We start from the raw sequence: 25,175 nt of genomic DNA, 5'->3' as shown, positions 1-25,175 counted from the left end.
GGTATAGCAGGCTTTTTCCACTGAGGCTGGGTGGGACTACAACTGGAGGTCATGGGTCAAGGGTGAAAGGTGAAAAGTTTAAAGGGAACATGAAGGGAAACTTCTTTGAACAGAGGATCATGAGAGTGTGGAAGGAACTGCCAGCGTAAGTGTTGCCTATGAGCGCAATTTCAGTTTGGATAGGTACATGGGTGGTAGGGGTATGGAGGGCTATGGTCCTGGTGCAGGCCAATGGAAACAGGCAGTTTAAGTGGTTCAGCAAAGACTAGAATGGCCGAAGTGCCTGTTCCAGTGCTGTTCCTTTCTAAGACGCTATGACCCTTTCTGTAGATGCTTCCTGGCTTGTCATTTACTGTACACTGTTCTCTTGCATTTGATCTCCCAACATCCCTTTGTTTCTCAGTGTCCCTAAGGGTCCTGACATTCGATCTCTTAAAGTTCAACACCTCACACTTATCCAGATTGAACTCCATCTGTCTCTTCTCCACCCCGATTTCCAGCTGATAGATCCTGCTGTACCCTTTGGCAAACTTCCACACTAACCACAACTCCACTGCCTTTCATGTCATCTGTAAGCTTACTAATCAGCTCATCTATATTTTTGTCCAACTCATTTCTATATACAATGGATCCTGCTTAATTGGGACACATTGTGTCCAGTACATCTTGGCTCAATTAAGTGGCTGCCCCAATTAGCCAAATTTTCAAAGGAATCAAAAAATGCAAAGTACATTTATTATCAAATGTGTATGCATAATAGCACTCTGAGATTCATCTTCTGAGATAATCATGAAACAAGAACCATGGAATTGGTTCAAAGAGAAAAACCATCAATCTCATCCCACGTGCATAGAAAAATACAAATTTGCACAAATGGCAACAAAAAAAAGCAAAAACAAATATAAAATACAAAACCAAACGGCATTTTGCAGTTCAGCTGAGTGTCTGTTATCTGCAGGCCGTTCCGATTCAATAATCACACAAAAATACCAACAAAACAAAGGAACAACCAGAAATTAGAACATGCCATAAACATGAGTTACGAGTCCACAATCCACACACCACATCGATTAAACCTCCTACACCATCCTCCGACAGCATTGAGGGAGAGAAAGATCACTCAACACAAGGATCTTCCTTAGGAGCAGCAAGCGAGAGGGAGACAGAGACACCTTCCTCTGGCAGCAACGAGCAAGAGGCTGGGAGACAACACAGACCACTCACTCACCCTCCTCACCCACCTCGATAATAAACTACTAAATAAAAGTATGCATTTAAATGAAATACAGAACAAATTAGAACACAATCAATACTACTACCTCACTGCAAAACTGTATATTAGTCCCCAGTATTTATCGACGGAAGAATTAATCTGCTATGTTCTCTTGATTGAATGTAAGTGAACTGAATCAGTGCAGACACCTTGTGTAGATGATGGACTGCCTTCATAAAATCCTTTCAATGATTGCATCTTCCAGATCTTTATTTTCATTATAACATTCAAGATGATGGTTAATGCCTTCAAATCCTTCATAATTCCTAACTCGTTAAAGTACTGAAATTGTTTCATTTTCACTCCAGGCTGTTTCTGACATCTCCGCGCCTGAATGCTTGAAACCGCAGTGAGCAAAACAGTTCTGAGTTGTTTCACTACTTATTTCTTGCCTACTGTCAGTGACAAAAATCACTGATTTTTTAATACAAACACATGCAGTTGGTGCTATTTAAAATCAAATTGCTTTAAGCATGGTGCAGTATCTAATAGCCACACAAGTGAACTGCTAGTTAGAAACCATTTGGCAACAGTCTCCTGTCCAAGTTACGTGGCTTAGTGTCCAAGATAAACAAAGGGAACACAGGCTATTTTTTTGATTAGTTTTTGTTCTTGAAGAATTGTCCCAAGTAAGTGGCTGCTCAGAATAACCTATGTGGCAATTAAATATATCTACTGTATCACAAAGAGAGATCCCAGCACTAAAGTTTGTGGAGCACCACTTGTCATAGACCACTAATAAGATTACCACCGCTCCACCACTATCCTTTGTCTTCTATGAACAAGCCAATTTTGCATCACACTTACCAACTCACAATGGATCCCATCTGACCTACACTTAGTGGCCACTTCTTTAGGTATATCTGTACACCAGCTGCTTAATGCAAATATCTGATCAGCCAATCATGTGCCAGCAACTCAGTGCACATAAGCATGCAGACATGGTCAAGAGGTTCAGACCAAACATCAGAACGGGGAAGAAATGTGATCTAAGTGACTTTGACCATGGAATGATTGTTCATACCAAATGGGGTGGTTTGAGTATCTCAAAAACCGCTGATCTTCTGGGATTTAAGCACACAACAGTCTCCAGAGTTTGCAAAGAATGGTGCAAAATATGAAATACATCCAGTGAGCGGCAGTTCTATGGGTCAAAACACCTTGTTAATGTGAAGGGTCAGAGGCGAGCGGCCAGACTGCTTCAATCTGATAGGAAGGTGACAGTAACCACACTTTCCAACAGTGGTGTGCAGAAGTGTATCTGAATACACAACATATCGAACCTTGAAATGGTTGGGCTACGACAGCAAAAGACTATGAACATACAGAAATACACTTAGTAGCCTTTTTATTTGCTATTTAATAGAATGGCAACTGAGTTTAATCTTAGAGACTATGTTACTGTGAAGGACTTTCTGAAATGTTTCAGTGAAGTCCTTGAATTAAGACATGTGGATGTGGAGAGGATTTTTCCTATGCTGTGACAGTCTAAGACCAGAGGACACAGCCTCAGAATAGTGGGGCTTCCTTTTAGAATGGAGAGTGGTGAATCTGTTTGTGGAGACCAAGCCTTTATGTGTATTTAAAGCGGAGGTTAATACATTCTTGATTGGTCAGGGCATGAAGGGATACGGGAAGAAGACAGGAGATTGGGGCTGAGAGGAAAAATGGATCAGCAATGGTGAAATGGTGGAGCAGACTTGATGGGTCAAATGGCCTAATTCTGTTCCTATATCTTATGGTCTTCCCCTGACCTTTGGTTGTAGTTTCATCCAAACTCAGCGGAAAAGCTTGCTTGCATTTACCCTATCTCTACCCCTCAAAATTGTATACACCTATCAAATCTCCTCTCAATCTTCTAAATTCCAAGGAATAAAGTCCTAACCTATTCAAGCTTTCCTTATCACTCAGGTCCTCCCGTCCTGGCAAAATCCTTGTAAATTTTCTTTGTACTCTTTCAACCTTACTTACATCTTTCCTGAAGGTAGGAGACCAAAACTGCAATCAATACCCCAAATTAGGCTTCAGCAATGTTGTGTACAACTTCAACATAACATCGCATCTTCCAGAAGTGATTTGCAGAGAGAAGGGTGTTAGATAAAAGGAGTGGAGCAAACTAGATAGTTGATCAGATTAGCTGCCTGGGGAAAGAAACATTTAACTACAACTACAACGTAATTTGACCGGAACATTGACTGGTTCTCTCTTCACAGATGCTGCCTGACCTGCCGGTTGTCTCTTTGCAGTTCCTGTTTTCCAGTTGACACAGGAGTGGGCCAATTCCCACTGGAGCTGCTGACGTACTGGTCAGCAGGTTAATTGCTCATTGTAAATTCTCCCATGATTAGGCTAGGATTAAATTGGGGGTAGCCAGGTTACATGGCTCAAAGGGACAGAAGGGCCTATTACATGCTGGACCTCAGTAAACATATTTTAAAAGTTATGAGGATGTTACCAGACCTGAGTTATAGGGAGAGACTGGCCAGACAGGGTCTTCATTCCTTGGATTGTAAGAGATTAAGAAGCAGCAGTCTTTTCTCCAGGGTATGGGAGTCCAAGACTAAGGTGCATAGGTTTAGGATGAGAGGGGAACAATTTAATAGGGGCAACATTTCACAGAGAGGTTGGTGGGTTTAGGGAAGGAAATGCCAAAGGAAGTGCAAGAGGCTGGTACAATAGTGTAAGGCAATGTAATTGGTGGAACTGTACAGAATTCACAAACACCGACATTGAGTCGGGTTCACAGGAAGCTGGTCGGACATGATGACGTAATGATTTAAAGGACTCCTTTGCGCACTTTGTGTTCAGACTTTGGAAGACAATAAATGTGTTTTTATGGCTTTTTCTTAGACTTAAAATGCCTCACACTATTTTATTTGCAAAAATCTAAATTGGTGACCCTGATGCTCTAGGACAATTCCAGAGTTATTGAGCATGTCGGCCAACGCAGATACTTTGAAACTGCTGAGATTTGGGGGCAAGATGACGTCGTTTGGTTTGTACAAGCCGAGACTCGTTGCTCAGAGACTCCACGGCTGCAAGAGTGGTGAGTCGACTGGAACAGCCACCTGAACACAATAAATACCAGTTGCTGAAATCTCACCTTTTACAGAGCTTTGGTCTGTTGGAGTCTAAGCAGGCCGACAATTGCTCACCTTGCCTGGCAATGGCAATATTAAGCCATCAGATGCTAATGGACCATGTGCTGGATCTCCTGGGAAATCACCATTCTTGTTTTATTTTTAAAAGAGCTCTTCATGCAGCAAATGCCTCATCCAGTTCGTGTAGCCCTTGCTAATGTTCCTGTGAAGGAATATAGGGAACTTACTAAAATGGCTGACAGGCTACTCTCAGCCAAGTAGCGGTGCATCATTCCTCCTGCTTTCTCTACCTCAAGAAGCCCGGTCAGCAAGGCCTCCAACACAAAGACACCTGCGGCTGCCGAACAGACGACACCGACTGGGCCTGTGTTTTTACCACACTTGCTTTGGTACGAACGTTAGGAAGTGCCGACCGCCTTGCAGCCTCAACAGTGCCAGTGTATCGGAACATCAGAGGTCTGTGAACACTGTGGGCTCCAGCTGCCAGTGATGTCTACTGTTCATTATGGACACCCTTTCAAGGAGACGGGTGCTCAAGTGAGTGTGCTGCCAGCGTCACCTATTGATCAGAAGGCAAAGCGATGAAATCTCACTGGAGGCTGCGAATGGCCGCAGGATCCAGGTTTATGGGACACGATGGGTGATGCTCTGCTTCAGTGGGTGACATTACACATGGGACATCATCCTGACTAAAGAGGCTAGGCCACTGCTCGGTGCACACTTCCTGTGTGCCCAAGGACTATTAGCAGATCTCAAGAACTGCTGGCTTGAGGACGTCAAGGACTTTGGGTTGTTATTCTGCACTCCCATAAGTCCCCCACAACAAATCTGTCAAGCGCGTGCACCACCGCATGTGAGATTACTCGATTGCTGGGCAAATTCCCCAACCTCACCAAGCACAATCTCCACTACAGTCACAAAACAAGGGGTCAGGCACCGCATTTCCACAGCTGGCCTGCCGGTCCTTGCCCGCGCATGTAGTCTGGACCCAGAAAAGCCGAAAGCTGTGAGGGCTGAGTATGTCAACATGGAAAGACTCAGAATTGTGTGCTGGCCGAATAGCCCCTGGGCCCTGCCCCTCCATATGGTCCCTAAATCAGCTGGCGGTTGTTACCCATGTGACAATTACCAACGCCTTAACGAGACCACCGTACCTGATCATTACCCAATCCCACCCATTCGAGACTTTTTGAAATGTTTACCCACAAAGTTAATTTTTTCCGAAGTTGATCTAGTTAGTGGCTAACATCAGGTACCTGTATGCTTGAAGGACATTCCAAAAACAGCAGTGATAATCCTGTTTTGCCTCTGAGTTTCAATACTGACAGGCGGAGATTAGGAGGGTCAATGGCACCTAACGGCGACTCCTTTGCTTGCTTCTTTGGGAACAGCTCTAATTCCATCTTTAACATCTCTATTTTTCCCTTTCAGAGTTCTTTTGAAGACCCTGACCCAGAGTTACACGCTGACTATGGCTCTTTGTGGGAGTGGGACCCGCCCTTCGTGGTTTCACGAATGGCCGTTGTTCGGCCCGCTGAGGGCTCGGCCTACGAGGTTGGCTCGCCTTTGGAGGCCTAGGGTCTCAGGGTTCTGGAGGCGGGCAGTGTCACGGCAGGAGATCCGTGTGTCACTGGGGGAGGCAGAGGATCTACAGCTGCGTGCCCAGAGTCTCGAGATCTTTGGACACAGAGCTCGAAAAAAGCGACGCAATGGAAACCAGCGAGTTGTTTGTTATGCCTCCATTCTCACTGCGAAAGAAAGTCACCTCTTTCTCCCTTATTAGGGAGGGAGCGAGCCTGTGGTATGTCGAACGCTGGGGAACAGTGTAGTCTTTGAAGTACTGCAAGTCTGCGTCTTTGCTGTCGCCTTGCTCACGCTTGAATGTTCGGTGGCGGGTGCCGATGCTTTTTTTTTGCCGGTGGGGGGTGGGGGGATTGGTGCTCGCTGCCGCTTACGTGCGGGAGGGAGGGGAGCTGGAGGGACTTTGGGGTTCTCACATTTAACCGTCATTTATTTTTTGGGGCACTCCTCTGTTTTTGTGGATGGTTGCAAAGAAAAAGCATTTCAGGATGTATATTGTTTCTATTTCTCTGACATTGAATGTACTTTTGAACCTTTGAGTTACTACGCGAGCCACTTGGGCTGACAAATGAAGCACAGACTTTCCATCAGCTGATGGATTCTGTATTAAAAGATTTAGACTCTCTCTTCATTTACCTGGATGACATACTTGGCACCAGGGCTTTCAAATCCAAACGTGCGTCTCATCTCCGCACACTTCTCAAGCACTTAAGCCAAAATGGGTTGATTATTAATCCTCAGAGCAAACACGAGGAAATCTGCAGATGCTGGAAATTCAAACAACAACACATACAAAGACCCGAAGGGTCTCGGCCTGAAACGTCGACAGCGCTTCTCCTTATAGATGCTGCCTGGCCTGCTGTGTTCCACCAGCATTTTGTGTGTGTGATTATTAACCCTGCTAAGTGCCAAGTTGTGTTGTTTACTATTGACTTTCCTGTCCATCACATCTCCACAGAAGGTGTGAAACTGCTCCTATCGAAAATAGCCACTATTATGGGTCTCCCATGGCCTCACACTACTAAAAAACTACAGGAGTTTTTAGGCATGGGTGAATTTCTATTACTGCTTCATTTCACTAGCTGCTGAACTTCTACTCCCCTCTGTAGTGTGCTTAATGGTAATATCCCCGCCAGGTGCTTGACCGGTCAGCAGACAGGATCAGGGGATTTGATGATACCAAACGAGCTCTTTCCAACACGACCCTACTGGTGCACCTGCTCTCCAACACACCCACGGCCATTACTACTGATGGTTCTGTTGGTCGGAGGTGTGTGGCAGCCACTCGCCTTCTTCGGCCTGCAGCTCCGGCCCTCTGAGAGGAAGTACAGCGTGTTTGACTAGTCTCCATCCTGCTGCCTGCAATTTTTGTTTTTTTTTTCTAGAGGGTCACCATTTCACAGCGTTTGATGACCACAAAACCCCCTGTGTATGCGCTGGGCAAAATATCAGGCCCTTGGTCTGCAGGGCAGCAATGCCACCCGGCCTATCCAATTTCACAATGGAGATTGCCTGTCATGGTCAGCCATTGAGGCCACTCACATAGGGGTTGATTATGCCGGCATGGTGGCCGACAAAACAATTGCTCCAGAGGTCCAGGCTTACCGAACAGCAGTCACGGGCCTGCAGATGGCTGACATTAAATTCAGGAAGCTGGGGTTTCCCTCCTGAGCAATCGCCCTCGCCCCATCGTGCCTGAAAACTGGAGATGGACTGTTTTTGACTCTCACATCCGGGCCGGAAGGCCTTACAGAAACTGGCTGCACTAAAGTTTGTTTGCCCCAGCGTCAGAAGGTTTGTGTGTGATTGGACTGCAGCCTTTGTGGACCGTCAGTGGACAAAAATTGACTGTCACGTCCAGGCACCACTGGCACCTTTTGAGGTCCCTGAGAATGGATTGACCATGTCCATGTGGACCTTGTTGGTCCTCTTCTCCCTCCCGTAGTTTCACACACCTCCTTACCATGGTGGACCAGACCACCAGGTGGCCGGAGGTTGTCCCTTTGGCATTGTCGTCGCCCACAGACATGGCTCAGGCATTCATCAGCACCTGGGTTGCTCGGTTTGGCACCCCACCTGATACTTCATCTGACCACAGTCCCCAATTCATGTCAGACCTCTGGGCTGCGATGGCCCAGAACCTCAGCTTTAGTCTACACCGCACCACGGAGTATCATCCACAATCCAATGGCCTAGGTGAGCGAATCCACTGCTCTGAGAGCTTTCCTGATGAGAGTCCATTATTAAGGACCTCCAGAACCCAGGGCATGCTCTTTTCTCAGGTAGGAGGTACAGAAGCCAGGACTTGTGATATGTCATACAGGACATCCTTTAGGGAGTGGTGTCTGAGAAAGGCAGCGTCCATTATTAAGGACCTCCAGCACCCAGGGCATGCCCTTTTCTCGCTGTTACCATCAGGTAGGAGGTACAGAAACCTGAAGGCACACACTCAGTGATTCAGGAACAGCTTCTTCCCCTCTGCCCTCCAATTCCTAAATGGACATTGATCCCTTGAACACTACCTCACTTTTTTAATATATAATATTTCTGCTTTTGCATGATTTTTAATCTATTCAATACACATATATAGTAATTTATTTACTTATTCATTTATTATTAAGTTTTTCCTATATTATATATTGCATTGAACTACTGCTGCTAAGTTAACGAATTTCACAACATATGCCAGTGATAATAAACCTGATTAAGCATGATCGTCTCGCGTGGATTCTGCTGGGGCTCATAACATCTTCAAAAGAGGACTTTCAGTCATCCGCAGCTGAATTGGTATACGGACAGCTGTTATGAGTGCCAGCTGATTTTATTGCAGATGCCACAACCGCCTGGTCGGCATCTCAACAGCATTCCTCCCTCCTCAGTACATTCAATTCCTTCGCACCGATTCCAACCTCCCATCAGGCGTACAGCACTCTTGGGTCCCTTCTGACCTACTTTCCACCTTGTTTGTTTCCATCTGCCGTGATGCACAGCAAAATCCCCTTAAACCCATTTACGTTCGCTCGTTCTGCGTTTTGGAACGAGAGAAAAGACTTTTATCAAAGATAAGAGAGGAAGACTTGAAAGTGTTTCATTAGCGCAAACACGAGGAAATCTGCGGATGCTGGAAATTCAAGCAACACACACAAAATGCTGGTGGAACGCAGCAGGCCAGGCAGCATCTATAGAAAGAAGCACGGTCGATGTTTCGGTTCGTCAAGACTAACTGAAAGGAAAGATAGTAAGAGATTTGAAAGTGGGAGGGGGAAGGGGAAATGTGAAATGATAGGAGAAGTCCGAAGGGGGTGGGATGAAGCTAGGAGCTGGAAAGGTGATTGGCAAAAGGGATACAGAGCTGAAGAAGGGAAAGGATCATGGGACGGGAGGCCTCAGGAGAAAGAAAGGGGGGGGGAAGCACCAGAGGGAGATGGAGAACAGGCAAGAAATGATTGTGAGAGGGACAGAGAGAAAAAAAAGGGAGAAAAAAGTGGGGGAATAAATAGATAGATAAATAAATCAATAAAGGATGGGGTAAGAAGGCGAGGAAGGGCGTTAACTGAAGTTAGAGAAGTCAATGTTCATGCCATCATGCTTCATCTGGCAGACAGAATGTAGGCGTTCAGTGAGAAAGCAGGATCTCCCAGTGGCCACACATTTTAATTCCACGTCCCAGTCCCATTCTGATATGTCTATCCATGGACTCCTCTACTGTCAAGATGAAGCCACACTCAGGCTGGAGGAACAACACCTTATATTCCGTCTGGGTAGCCTCCAACCTGATGGCATGAACATTGATTTCTCTAACTTCTGTTAATGCTCTCCTCCCCTTCTTACCCCATCTCTTATTTATTTATTTATCTATCTATCTATCTATTTATTTATTATCCTTTTTTTCTCCCTTTGTTTGTTTTTCTCCCTCACAATCACACCTTGCCTGCTCTCGGCCCGAAACGTCAACAGTGCTTCTCCCTATCGATGCTGCCTGGCCTGCTGCGTTCCACCAGCATTTTGTGTGTGTTGTTGTTAACGTTGACAGCGCTTCTCCCTATAGATGCTGCCTGGCCTGCTGTGTTCCACCAGCATTTTGTGTGTGCGGTTTGTGTTTCATTAGCTCACCTTGAATCAGCCCAGCTAGACTTGAAGGATTCCACGACCATTTCCCTGCCATCGTGACATATCAACAAACCTCCGGACGAGCCCGGGGCAGCTGCTGCTCCCCCGCCCACGGAACACAGGACCCAAGACGGACAGCTCATCCAAGCTCCAGACAGGCTCACAATGCCGGTTTTAGTGAATTCTGGTGGGGGGGGGGGGTGTGGGGGTGGTTATGTGTTGGGTAATGTGATTGGTGGAAATGTACATAGTTCACAAATTCACAACCACCAACTTTGAGTTGGGGTTACCGGGGGTCCAGTCGTGCACAATATGGAACATCAAACCAGGGGTCCGGTCATACTCAATAAATCCCTTATAGAATAATAGCCAGCATCGAGTCAATGAAAGACTGCACCAACTTGGGCTTCAACCACTGTGCAAAAGACAACAAACTGCACATACGAAAAGAAAGAAAATAAATAATAATAATATAATAATAAATTAATTAATAAGCAATAAGTATTAGAAAGATGAGAAGAAGAGTCATTGAATGTGAGTCCTTAGGTAATGGGAACAGTGCAGTGATGGGCAAATGAAGCTGGGTGAAGTTATACCCTCTGCTTCAAGAGCCTGATGTTTGAGTGGTAGTAATGGTTCCTGAACTTGGCGGAGTGAGTCGGCATCTTCTTCCCGATGGAAGCGGTGGGAAGAGAGAATGGGCTGGGTGCCAGGTGTCCCAGACGATGGATGCTGCTTTCCTGGTCTGGTTCGTGTAGATGTGCTCAGTGGTGGGGAGGGCTTTATCCATGATGGACCAGGCCATATCCATTAGTTTTTGTCGGATTTTTCATTCAAGGGCATTGGTGCTTCCATACCGGGCTGTGATGCAACCAGTCAATATACTCTCCATTATACATGTATAGAAGTTAGTCATGCTGAATCTTTGGAATATTTTGAGGAAGTAGAGATGTTTTATGCTTTCCCCATAATTGTATTTAGGTGCTGGGCCCAGAACAGGTTCTCTGAAATTATAACATTTACGAATTTAAAGTTGTTGATCCTCTTCACTTCTAATCCTGTGATGAGGACTGGGACTCATGAACCTGTGATTTCTTCCTGCCGAAGTCTATGATCAGCTCCTTGGTCTTGCTAATACTGAGTAAGAGGATGCTGTTGTAACACCACGAACAAGGACTAAACCAAGGACAAGCTATTCTAACAGTCAATGAAGCCTGATTTTAGTGTAACAGAAAGGGGCAGTGGACAATGACAGTCTTACATACTGTTTATACAGATCAAATCATTGCAAAATGCATTGAGATAAAGATTGAGATAAAGAAATGCATAAGATAAAACAATAAAAATGCAGAATAAAGTGTAAAATCTACTGAAAGATTGCAGGGCGGGCAAGTAATAATGTGCAAGAACATAATGAGATAGATTGTGAGGTCAGGAGTCCACCTCATCATGTAAGAGGTCCATTCAAGAGTCTGATAACAGTGGGATAGAATCCATCCTTGAGACTGGTGATAAATCCATTCAGGCTTTCGTATCTTCTGCTCAAGGGGAGAGGGGAGGGAAAAAAATGTCCGGGTTGGGTTGGGTGTTTGATTATGACTGTTGCTTTACCGAGGCAGTAGGAATTGTAGATTGATTCTGTGGAAGGGAGATTGGTTTACCGGATGGTAAACGGGTCATCACCAGAGCTCCCTTCCACAAAGTAAGGACTCATGTTGCCTTAATCCTGGCATTGGGGAGGGTCCAGAACAGGTTCACAAGGATAACCCCAGGAAAGAAAGGGTTAATGTATGAGGAGTGTTTGATGGCTCTGGGCCTGTACTCGCTGGAGTTTAGAAGAATTAGGGGTGGGGATCTTATTGCAACCTATTGAATACTGAAAGACTTCAATAGAGAGGATGTGGACAGGGTATTTCCTATAGTGTGGGAGTCTAGGACCAGAGGACACGGCCTCAGAAAAGAGGCACGTCTCTTTAGAACACAAATGAGAAGAAATTTCTTAACCAGTGGTTGGTGAGTCAGTGAAATTCATTGCCACAGACAGCTGTGGAGGCTAAGTCATTGAGTATATTGAAAGTGAAGTTTAATAGGTTCTTGATTAGAGAGCGTGTCAAAGGTTACGGGGAGAAAGCAGGAGAATGGGATTGAGAGAGATAATAAATCAGCCATGATGGAATGGCGGAGCAGACTCAATGGACTGAATGGCCTAGCTCTGCTCCTATAGGCTTACAGTCTTATTCTTCTCGTTGCATGTAGCTGTGCTGCCATCTACTGGAGAGATAGATAATGACAAGGAATCTGTCTGGAAGTTCAGTTTATAGAGCACATTTAACACAACATGCTCCTTTCCACAGGAACAGACAAATATGGAGATATTAGGCAGAGAACCAATACTTAGCTATGACACCACAGATAACAATAACACTATAGAATTAGGCTATGTGGCCCCTCCGCAGAGGGGCATTGTCTCCAAATTAATCCCAGTAATGGAGGCGCAACTGCAGATGCTAACAGTGTCATCGAGGATGCCTAAACCCTGGCTACTTCCTTTTAGAACATAGAACACAAAACAGAGATGATTACAACATAGTACAGGCCCTTCAGCCCACAATGTTATGCTAATTTTTAAACCTACTCTAAGATTAAATTAAGTCCTTCCATCCTGCATAGCCCTCTATTTTTCTGTCATTCATGTGCTCATCCTTAAATTTCCCTCATGTACCTGCCTCTACCAACCCGTGTGACTGAACGTTCCACACACTCACCACTCTCTGTAAAAAACTTACCTTTGATATGCCCTCTACACTTTCCCCAAATCACTTTAAAATGATGCCCTCTTGTATGAGCCATTTCGGCCCTAGGTAAAAGTTTCTGGCTGCCCACTCGGTCTATGCCTCTTATCATCCTGTACACCTCCTCTGCCTTCTGAGAGAAGGTGCAGATAACCAGACTTGGGAACATTTTCTTTCCCACTGTGAAGGGAACGAGAGGGGACTTGATAGAGTTGTATAAGATTAGGAGAGACATGGACAACCAGCACATCTTTCCAAGGGTGGTAATGACTAATACTAGAAGATATCCTTGTAATCGTATTTTGATAGCAGTGTCATCATCATCATCATGTGCCGTGTCGAATGACGTGGGTGAACATGGTCCCGTGACCATAATTTCTCTTGACAAATTTTTCTACAGAAGCGGTTTGCCATTGCCTTCTGGGCAGTGTCTTTAGAAAACGGGTGACCCAGTCGTTATCAATACTCTTCAGAGATTGTCTGCCTGGCGTCAGTGGTCACATAACCAGGACTTGTGATATGCACCGGCTACTCATACGACCATCCACCACCTGCCCCCATGGCTTCACATGGCCCTGATCGGGGGGCTAAGCAGGTGCTACACCTTGCCCAAGGGTGACCTGCAGGCAAATGGAGGGAAGGAGCACTTTACAACTCCTTTGGTAGAGATATATTTTGGCCACACCACCCTGATCAGACCCTGCTTAACGCTGAGGATGCGTTCCTCAGAGGGGAACCGCTGTGTAAGTCGGCACTATGTGGGATTATTATAATGTTACGTGAATGGACACGAGTGCCTGATTTAAAAAACCAATCAAACCAGAGATATATGAGATATTATTTTATGTTGTTACGCCTGCAGCCCCCTCCTTTTTGAGAATCGCAGGATCACTATTGATTTGGGTCAGGAGACCCAGGAAATGAGAGAGAGACGTGCGGAATGTCTTGCCCCCCCCCCCCCAGCGATATAAAGCTACAGGAAACGGCCATTGTCTCTTGGAGACGGAATTGTGTATTACAATACTGTGCTACGTGGAAGCCCTCAGGCAAAGTGGGCTGGTTGAGGGAGGGATTGCCTCATCTCAACCTGATTGACATCTGAGACCCTGTGAGTCAGGATAAAGGAGGGTCTGAGGGAACAGCCCCCCAGACGCACCAGAAGAAACGCTAGTGATCCCGTAATAGCAAAAACCAGTGGGAAGGCCACGTGCGTCCGTTTCCATTTGCCCCGGAATCGGTGTGCCTTGACCACGGAAGAACGGTTTTTAGGTAACAATGGGGAAATCAACTCCCAATGACTCTCAAAGGATTGACATCATAAAAGGACTGGGCAAGTTTTAACCCATCTTTCTCTCAAACCAAAACGCTGCAGCTTGAAGGAACTAAAGTGACTTTTATATTTCCATCGGACAATACTTTATCCCCTAGACAACGATAGAGCTATTTCTTATTGATTATTATTATACCCGCGCTTCTAGATTTAGTATTGATGACGTATATTATCTGTATGTTTGCATTGATATTATTTTGTATATTTTTATCAATAAATACTGTTAAAGATAGTACCATCAGACTTCAACAGACCTCTCTATCTTTGCTGGTAAGTGACCCAGTTATGGGGTACGTAACAATGTATAGACATTAATTTGTGGAGTAACAAATACGCAAATAGGCCTAAGCTGTACGTCAATGGAGCAGTGACACATCACAGCAGCAGCGAAGGGGAGTGGGTGGTGGTTACATCTCAGAGGAGGGACCAGGCTGTGGGTCCTCCACTAAGCTTGGCTTCTCCTTCAAGTAGGCATCGAGATTTGACAGCCTTTTGTTAAGTTTCCTCTCAAGAAGCAGCTCTCGGTAGCAGGAAATCATGTCAAGAACAAATCTCTTTGCCCTATTGCTTCGCTCCCAGTCTGGGTCATTATCGATGAACTGGTCCGTGACTTGTGTCATCGTGGTGATGCTAACGCTGAGGAATTTTGTGGTGAGTTCCTTGCTGATGTATCCTCTTCTCCATCCATGTCCTCAAATGCGTAATTCTGCCAAATCTCGAAGCTCTTCTTTATGAAGGCTCTCACCATGAGAATGCAGTAACTTTTCAACATCACCATAATAAAAACCATCTAATCCCACTTCACTGGTCAATTCAACGACGTTCCGCCTGAAATCCTAGGATGCCATTGCATGCTCTGTCCATAGCTCCTTCCACACTCCGGTCATGCAGCTTGAAGTTACTTCATCCCAGACTGCTCTGATATTGTCTACAGCTTTCACGATGTTGTAGTTTTTCCAAAATTGCCTCATGGATTGTTTGTCTTGACCTTTTGTTTCCTCTACAAGTTGCCTGACTGTGTGACGAAGGTAGTAGGCTTTAAAATTCAATATTACTCTTTGATTCGTTGGAGTAAGTGAGTGGTGTTGGGTGGAAGGTAAACCACTTCTACAGGAATGCAGTTCCAAAGCACGTCAAGATTCTTAGGGTGGCCTGGGGCATTATCAAGTACCGACAGGCTTTAGGTTGAAGGTCAAGCTCTTCACAATACAGCTTCACTGCTGCACAAAAATGTGAAACAAACCAACCTTAGAAAACATCAATTGTCACCCAGGCTTTCTTGTTTGATTTCCAATTCACTGGTAGACGTGACTTTAAAATGCCTTTCATTGTTCGTGCTGTTTCATTGTTAGCATTGCCTCCTAGCAAGAGTTAACTGGTCTTTTGCAGCTTTGACCCTCGATGTTTCTCTTCTCAGGAGATGAAAGTACAAGAAGGCATTCTTTTCCAAAAATAGGCTCATTTCATCCACATGAAGACAAGCTCGGGAGGATAATTGACATTTTTGATATGGCCTTCAATGTTGCAGGAAAATCCTGGGCTGCCTCGCTGTCTGCCCCAGGTGCTTGACCAGAGAATAGGATTATATAGATCAGCACAACAGTTTGGGCCGAATGAACGGTACTGTGCAGAACTGTTCCGTGTTCCACTCGTTCTGGGGGACTCTGAGATTCATGTTGTATGTGTTCCTGGATTTTCTTTGTTTTTGCTGTTTTTGAGTTGATTGATCAACGTGGTCAGTAAAGAACGGTTCTGTATGCAGCCTGCAGTGGACTAGCAGTGTGGCACTGAATGGAACTAAAATGAATACTACGGATTGGTATTTGATATTCCAAGTGTTGCTCGCTCACTTTTTGCCGTTTGTGCTATTTGTTCTTTCTTTGCGCATTGGGTGTTTGGTGTTTTCTTGAATGGATCCCGTGGTGTTTTTTCGTTTTAAGGCTGCCTGCGGGCGGATGAATCTCAGAGTTGTATTCTGTACACATACTTTGATAATAAATGTACTTTTAACTTTGAACTTTGATGTTCTATGCTATCAGAATCCTGAATCACATTACTACCATCGAGAAGGAGGTACAGAAGCTTTAGGTCCCAAATCACCATGGTCACAAACAGTTGTCACCCCTCAACCATGAGGCTCCTGAACCACCGTGGATGACTTCACTCACCTCAACTCTGAACTGATTATAAAACCTTCAAACACACATCCCAAACTCTACAACTCATGCGCCCAGTATCATTTATTTGCATAATTATCTTCTTTTGCATATTGCTTGCTTGTCAGTCTTTGTTTTTTCATAAATTCCATTGTGTATCTTTATGTTTCTGTAAGAAAATGAAAGGGCGGTATATGGTAATATACACTCAGTGCCACCTTCGTTAAGTTCCTCTTCTGCTTCGAGGCTTAACGTGTTATGCTGTTTAAGAAGTTCTTCTGCACACTGCTGCCGATTACTTGAGTTACTGTTGCCTTTCTGTCAGTTTGAACCAGTCTGGCCATTCTCCTCTGATCTCTCATCAACAAAGCATTTTCAGCCACAGAACTGTCACTCACTGGATGCATTTTTTTTTACACAGCATTCTCTGTAAACTCTGTTGAGCATGAAAATCCCAGGAGATCAGCAGTTTCTGAGATACTCAAACCACCCCATCTGGCACCAACAATCATTCCACGATCAAAGTCACTGAGGTCACATTTCTTCCCCATTCTGATGTTTGGTCTGAACAACAACTGAATCTCTTTGCCATGTCTGCATGCTTTTATGCATTGAGTTTCTGCCATATGATTGGCTGATTAGATATTTGTATTAATGAGCTGGTGTACAGGTGTGTGTAGTAAAGTGGTCACTAAGTGTATACTTGTAGGAACTTTGACACAAAATTTGCTTTGGCTTTGACTTTGAATGAGTCACCTCTTTTATATCCCCTTCCTGCCGGTTCTGACACACTGCAAAACTCTTTCTTCCACCTTTGCTGTTAATCTCACTTAAGCATTTCCCTTTGCACCATTCCAATTGCACTACAATTACTTTGCATTTGTCCCTGTATTTATTGTTGTTCACAGAAAGGTGCTGCAAATGGACCAGTAACATCATGAAAGATCCCACCAACCTTGATCCTGGACTGTTTATCCCACTCCCATTGGAGAGGAGGCTACGTAGCATCCACACCAGGACCACCAGACTCAAAAACAGTTACTTTCCCCAAGCAGTAAGGCTGATCAACACCTCCACCCACTCACCCACCCCTTCACGACCCCAACCACCACTACTTTGTCATTTCCTGTCAGAGTCACATTATGTCTGAATCTGAATTTGAATTTGAATCTGTGAGTGGGGAGGAAGGACAGGCTGGTGCTGGGGAGGGAGTAGTGAGACAGGAAGGTGAGCTGACTAATGTAGGGTGGAGTGGACGGGTGAACTGTTCAAGTCAGCCAATAGAGCCCCAGTAAGATCCTGGAAAACTAAAGTTCCCTCCAATAGGACCACATGTTGTCGTAGGGTTTGGAGGCACATGTGCCTCAATGGCCTGGAGAGCTATGTTGGATGGAGTCAGGGCCTTGTGTTTTGGTTCTAAGTAGGGTCACCCATGCCAAACAGATCAAAGGGTAGAGAACATAGATCATAGAAATCTACAGCACATTACAGGCCCTTCGGCCCACAATGTTGTGCCGACCATGTAACCTACTCCAGACACTGACTAAAATTTCCCTAGTGCATAGCCCTCTATTTCTCTAAGCTGCATGTACCTATCTAAGAATCTCTTAAAAGACCCTATTGTATCCAGTTCCATCACTGTCGCTGGCAGTTCATTCCACACAACCACCACTCTCTGTGTGAAAAACTTACCTCTGACATCCCCCTTGTACCTACTTCCAAGCACCTTAAAGTTATGCCCCCAAGTGTTAGCCATTTCAGCCCTGGGAAAAAGCCTCTGGCTATCCACGTGATTAAGTCTTCTCTCAACCTCAGTTGTTCCAAGGAGAAAAGACCAAGTTCATTCAACCTATTCCCATAAGGCATGCTCTCCAATCCAGGCAACATCCTTGTAAATCTCCTCTGCACTCTCTCTATAACATCCACATCCTTCCTGTAGCGAGGTGACCAGAACTGAACACAGTACTCCAAGTGGGGTCTAACTAATATAACTGTACCATTACCCCACAGTTGATGAATGCTAACACACCATATACCTTCTTAACAACACTGTCAACCTGCGCAGCAGCTTTGAGTGTCAAATGGACATGGACCTGAAGATCCCTCTGATCTTCCACACTGCCAAGAGTCTTACTATTAATATTATATTCTGTCTTCAAATTTGACCTACCAAAATTAACCACTTCACACTTATCTGGATGAATACCAGCTGCCACTTCTCAGCCCAGTTTTGATCCTAACGATGCCTTGCTGTCATCTCTGACAACCCTCCAGTCTATCCACAACACCCCTAACTTTTGTGTCATCAGCAAACTTACTAACCCATCCTTCTACTTCTTCATCCAGGTTATTTATAAAAATCACAGAGAGGAGGAATCCCAGAACAGATCCTTATGGAAACACTGGTCACCGACCTCCATGCAGAATATGAACCATCTACAACCCCCCTTTGCTTTCTGTGGGCAAGCCAGTTCTGGATCCACAAAGCAAGGTCTCCTTGGATCCCATGCCTCCTTACTTCCTGAATGAGCCTTGCATGGAAAACCTTATCAAATGCCTTAATGAAATCCATATACACTACATCCACTGTTCTACCTTCATCAATGTGTTTTGTTACATCCTCAAAGAATTCAATTAGGCTTGTAAGGCATGGCCTGCCCTTGACAAAGCCATGCTGACTATCCCTAATCAGATTATGTCTCTCCAATGCTCATAAATCCTGCCTCTCAGGATCTTCTCCATCAACTTGCCCACCACTGAAGTATGGCTGACTGGTCTATAATTTCCTGTGTTATCATTACTCCCTTACTTGAACAAGGGAACAACATTTGCAATCTCCAATCCTCTGGTACTTCTCCCATCCCTATTGATGATGTAAGTATCATTGCCAGAGGCTCAGCAGTCTCCTCACTCACTTCCCACAGCAGCCTGGGGTGTATCTCGTCCACTCCCGGCATCTTAATACCTTTCAACAGCTCCAGTACATCCTCTTTCTTAATGTCTATACACTCAAGTATTTCAGCCCCCTGTTAGTCATCTTCACAATTGCCAAGGTCCTTTTCACTGATGAATACTGAAGCAAAGTATTCATTAAGTACCTCCGCTACTTTCTCCAGTCCCATGCACGATCGATCCTGATTGGTCCTGTTCTCACACGACTCATCCTCTTGCTCTTCACATACTTGCAGAATGCTTGGAGGCTTTCCTTAATTTTGTTCACCAAGGCCTTCTCATGGCCTCCCCTAATTTCATTCTTGAGCTCCTTCCTGGCACTCTTGCAATTCTCTAGCATTATAACAGTACCTAGTTTTTTTTTAACCTTTCATAAGCTTTTCTTTTCTTCTTAACTAGATCTTCCACATCCTTTGTACATCATGGTTCTTCGACACAACCATCCTTTCCCTGCCTCAATGGAACAGATCTATGCAGAACATCATGCAAATATTCCTTGAACATTTGCCACATTTCTACCAAGCATTTCCCTGAGAACATCTTCTCCCAATTTATGTTCACAAGTTCCTGCCTAATAGCATCATATTTCCCTCTACCCCAATTAAATGTTTTCCCAAATAGTCTGTTCCTATCCCTCTCCAATGCCATGGTAAAGGAGATAAACTTGTGATCACTATCTCCAAAATGCTCTTCCACTGAGAGATCTGACACCTAACTAGGTTCATTTCCCAATACCAGATCAAGTACAGTCTCTTCTCATGTGGGCTTATCTACATATTGTGTCAGGAAACCTTCCTGAACACACCTAACAAACTCCACCCCATTTAAACCCCTTGTTCTAAGGAGGTGCCAGTCAATATTAGGGAAGTTGAAATCACCAATCACAACATCCCTATTATTATTGCACCATTCCAGAATCTGCCTCCTTATATGCTCCACTATATCCCTGTTACTATTGAAGGGTCTATAAAAAACACCCAGTAGAGTTATTGCCCCCTTCCTGTTTCTGACTTCCACTCACAATTCCTCTATGACTTCCTCCTTTTCTGCAGCCATGTTACTATCCCTGATTAGCAAGGGAGGGGGGAGGTAAACCCCCACCTCTTTACCTCCCCCCCCCCCCCGTCCCTTTTGAAACATCCAAAGCCTGGCACATTCAGCAGCCATTCCTGCCCCTGAGACATCCAAGTCTTTGTCATTCCCACCATGTCTTAATTCCACGTATTGATCCACGATTTAAGTTCATCCACCTTCTTTATGATACTCCCTGTATTAAAATAGACACACCTCACACCTACCAATTTCTCTACCTCCTGGATGATCCTTAGTTCATCCAGCTCTAGCTCCAGCTCCTTAATGCGATCATTCATGAGCTGCAGTTGGCTGCATCTCCCGCAGGTGTAAACATCTGGGAGACTATCAGGTTCCATGAATTCCCACATCCTACGGGAGGAGCATTCCACTGCCACATCTGCCATCCTGCCCGCACTGTGCAATGGGCAACCAAGATCAAATCTTCTAACCTGTGTCTTCGGCCCCAGCCCCTTCTCGTCGAAGCCTCCTGAGTCAAAGCCTGACGCTCCCACTCTCACCGCTGACCCATTCCCAAAAATGGCCCCATGCTTGTCCATTCTGTACTTTTACTTACTTCGCAGTGCTTTGTTCCCGCTGCTGGCTGGGCCTCCCAGATGTCAGAATGCCTGCGAAGCTCTCCTTTTATGCAAGTTTTGTTGACCTGCAAGTAGCCTCCTCGAAGTGCTCTGTTCCTGCTGCTGATTGGGCTTCTGGGATGTCCGAACGCCCGTGAAGATCTCCTTTTATACAAGATTCACCGACCTGTGAGTAACCTCCTTGAAGCGCTCTGTTCCCGACACTGACAGAGGCCAGACTAAGAGAGGTCCACAGATCCTCCAGGTTGAGGGGTTCAGCTCAGGCCTAACAACCCTGACTCATCACAGAGCTATTGCTATGGAAACGGTAATGAAGACTCCTAAACAGACGGAGATGGAGGACCTTCATTGCTGCCCTAAACGCCAGCACTGTACAGGACAGTAATAATTTTTTTTTAAAACTGAAGTTCAGCTGCAACACACAATCTGCTGGAGGAACACAGCGGACTGAGCAGCATTTGTGAGAGGTGGAATGAATTGTCAGCATTTCAGGTTGAAAACCTGCATCCGGACTGGAAGTGGAGAGGGGAGATTGAGGGTTAATAATTATTCACAGGATCATTGAGTGGTTACGATTTTAAAAGAGACAATTGGGTCCTTGCTGGATCTAAAGATTAAAGATTAACTTTATTTGTCATATGTTTGTGAAAACATTGAAGCATGCAGTGAAATATAAAATCAAGTCAGTGAGGATGTGCTGAGGACAGCCTGCAAGGGTCACCATTTTACGTTGCTCCAATCTAGCAAGCCCACAATTTGCTAACCCTTTGGAATGTGGGAGGGAACATGGCCATGGTGAGAACATACAAAGTCTCGACAGACAGCGGCGTGAATCAAACCCAGATCAGTGACTGCTGGTGTTGTAAAGCAATTACACTACCATGCCAATCATCCTTCATGCCTAGTTATCCAATACCCCCAAAAAGGTCCGAAACCGTCTCCTTCCGTTATCCCTTCTCCTACTGTGACCTTCTGGTTCTCAACAAACCCAGCAAGAACAGCCTCCAGCTCCACTCTGTCCAGACCTTCCATCGTAGTTCCATACTTTGATCAAATTTCGCTTCATCCTCAACAAAAACACAACATGTTAGAAGCACTGAGCATCAGCTGTGGAAGGGGAAATGGTGAACACTTGAGCTCCACAACTATTCATCAGTACTCGGGGACAGAAGCCTGGTTATGGGAAATCAGCGAGTCAGGCTGAAGATAGTGAATCATCTCCAACTTCCAGTAATTACTGCCCATCCCTCTCTCTCTCTTTTTCCATTCCATAAGATCATAAGACCACAAGACAAATGAGCAGAATTAACCTATTCAGCTCATCAAGTCTGTTCATAAGAACAAAAGTAATAGGAGCAGGAGTAGGCCATCTGGCCCATCGAGCCTGTTCCATCATTCAATAAGATCATGGCTGATCTGGCCATGGACTCCTCTCCACCTGCCTGCCTTTTCCCCAAAACCCTTAATTCCCCTACTATGCAAAAACCTATTCACTCTTGCCTTAAATATGTTTACTGAGGTAGCTTCCACTTCTTCATCGGGCAGAGAATTCCACAGATTCACCACTCTCAGGAAAAAGCACTGTCCCCTCATCTCCGTCCTAAATCTACTCCCCTGAATCTTGAGGCTATGTCCCCTAGTTCTAGACTCAGCTACCAGTGGGAACGATTTTCCTGCCTCTATCCCTTTCATAATTTTATATGTTTCAATAAGATCTCCTCTCATCCTTCCGAATTCCCGTGAGTACAGTCCCAGGCGACTCAATCTCCCCTCATAGTCTAACTCCCTCATCTCTGGAATCAACCTGGTGAACCTCCTTTGCACCCCTCCAAAGCCAGTATATCCTTCCTCAAGTACAGAAACCACAACTTCACGCAGTACTCCTGGTGCGGCCTCACCAGTCCCCTGTACAGTTGCAGCATAACCCCCTGCTCTTAAATTCGGCCCTTCTAGCAATGAAGGCCAACATCCCATTTGCCTTCTTGACAGCCTGCCGCACCTGCAAACCAACCTTTTGTGATTCATGTACAAGCTCTCCAAAGTCCCTCTGCTCAGCAGCATGCTGCAGTTTTTTGCCAGTTAAATAATAATCTGCTCTTTCATTTTCCCTTCCAAAGTGGATGTCCTCACATTTACCAACATTGTACTCCATCTGCCAGACCCTTGCCCACTCACTTAGCCTACCTATCTCTCTGCAGACTCTGTATCATCTGCATAATTTGCTTTTCCACTCAATTTAGTGTCATCAGCAAACTTAGATACACTACACTCGGTCTCCTCTTCCAGATCACTAATGTATATCATGAACAGTTGTGGGTCCACACCGACCCCTGTGGCACACCACTCACCACTGACTGCTGACCAGAGTAACACCCATGTATCCCAACTCTCTGCTTTCTGTTAGTTAATCAATCCTCTATCCATGTTAATACATCACCCCCAACTCTATGCATCCTTATCTTCTGAATAAATCTTATGCGACACCTTATCGAATGCCTTCTGGAAATCCTAGTAAATAACATCCACCTGTACCCCTCTGTCCACAAAGAACTCCAGAACGTTTGTCAAACAGGACCTGCCTTTGCTGAATCCATGCTGCATCTGCCTGATGGATCCATTTCTTTCCGGATGCCTTGATATTTCTTCTTTAATGATAGCTTCAAGCATTTCCCCAATTACAGATGTTACACCAACTGGCCTAAAGTTACCTGCCTTTTGCCTGCATCCTTTTTTGAACAGTGGCACGACATTCACCTCTTCCAATCCGCCGGGACCTGCCCAGAGTCAAGAGAGTGTTCCGCTATCCCATTATAGCTAATTATTTTTCCCTCTCAACCTCATTCCCCTGCCTTCTCCCCGTATCCTTTGCCACTGTTACTAATCAAGAACCTATCAACCTCCACTTTAAATATACTGAGTGGCTTGTCTCCACAGATTCACTGCCCTCTAGCTAAAGAAATTCTTCATCGACTCCATTCTGAAAGGATGTTCCTCTGTTCTGAGGCTGTGCCCTTTGGTCCTAGGAAATATCACCCCCATATCCACGCTATCTCAGCCTTTCAATTTTTGATAGGTTTCAATGAGATGCCCCTCTTTCTTCAAAACTCGAGCAAGTAAAGGCCCAGAGCCGGAGAGTGCTCTCTGTGGTACATCTGTAGAACCTTCGGTAACATCTCAATTCTCCTCAAACTCCTGACAAAGTAGAGCCCCTGCTGTGTCTTCTTCATGACTGCATCAATATGTTGGGCCCAGGATCCTTTGAGATCCCAACAGGCAGGAACTTGAAACTGTTCACCCTTTACACTGCTGATCCCTCAATGAGGACCGGAGTGTGTTCCCCCTGTCTTCCCTTTCCTGAAGTCCACAATCATTCCCTTGGTCTTACTGACCTTGGTGATTAACAGCCAAATTCAAAGCCAGGCTTGGTGCCATCACCAAGGCTTAAGACCACAAGATATAGGAGCAGAATTAGGCCATTCAGCCCATCGAGTCTGCTCCACCATTCCATCATGGCTGACCCCGGATCCCACTCAACCCCATACACCTGCCTTCTTGCCACATCTTTTGATGCCCTGACCGATCAGGAGATGATCAACTTCCACCTTAAGTATACCCAGGGACTTGACCTCCATTGCAGTCTGTGGCAAAGCATTCTCAGAATTACTACTCTCTAGCAAAAGAAAAACTCCTCCTTACCTCTGTTTTAAATGGTCACCTCTCAATTTTGAATGTGCCCTCTAGCTCTGGATATCCCCACCACAGGAAACGTCCTCTCCACATCCACCCTATCTAGTCCTTTCCACATTCAGAAGGTTTCAATGCATTCTTCTAAATTCCAATGAGTACAGACCCAAAGCTGCCAAACACTCCACCCCTTTATTCCCAGAAATATCCTGGCTTAGGGGATGATGGTACTCACCTCAGCTCCACAGGAGCTCTACCAACCTGATCCCACTGTGTCGTTTAGTGAAGCGCAAATGAGTATTCAGTAGACATTAGGGGATCGGAGGTGGACAGGGTTTGTAACTTTACGTTTCTTGACGTTACCATATCAGAGGATCTGTCCTGGGAGCAACACATTAGTGGCGTTACAAAGAAGGTTTGACATAGCATCTAAAAGTTTGACAAACTTCTGCAGATGAGTGATGGGGAGTATCCTGACTGATTGCATCATGGTCTGGTATAGAAGCACCAATGCCCAGGAATTGAA

The 25,175-nt window shown here is 45.1% G+C and overlaps 1 long non-coding RNA gene across 1 annotated transcript in view; it reads left to right on the top strand.

Annotated features, from left to right (window-relative positions):
- LOC132402447 (uncharacterized) overlaps positions 1 to 25,175 on the top strand; it is a 93,140-nt gene that overhangs the window by 53,945 nt on the left and 14,020 nt on the right. The window contains exon 2 of the long non-coding RNA XR_009514901.1: positions 5,806 to 6,175. This is a non-coding gene — a long non-coding RNA (uncharacterized LOC132402447). The remainder of the gene's footprint in view (positions 1 to 5,805; positions 6,176 to 25,175) is intronic.

Source organism: Hypanus sabinus, chromosome 12 (assembly GCF_030144855.1).
Source record: "Hypanus sabinus isolate sHypSab1 chromosome 12, sHypSab1.hap1, whole genome shotgun sequence".
NCBI classification, from domain to species: Eukaryota; Metazoa; Chordata; class Chondrichthyes; order Myliobatiformes; family Dasyatidae; genus Hypanus; species Hypanus sabinus.
Note: the sequence above shows the minus strand (reverse complement) of the source record. Positions and strands in the feature narration are given on the sequence as shown.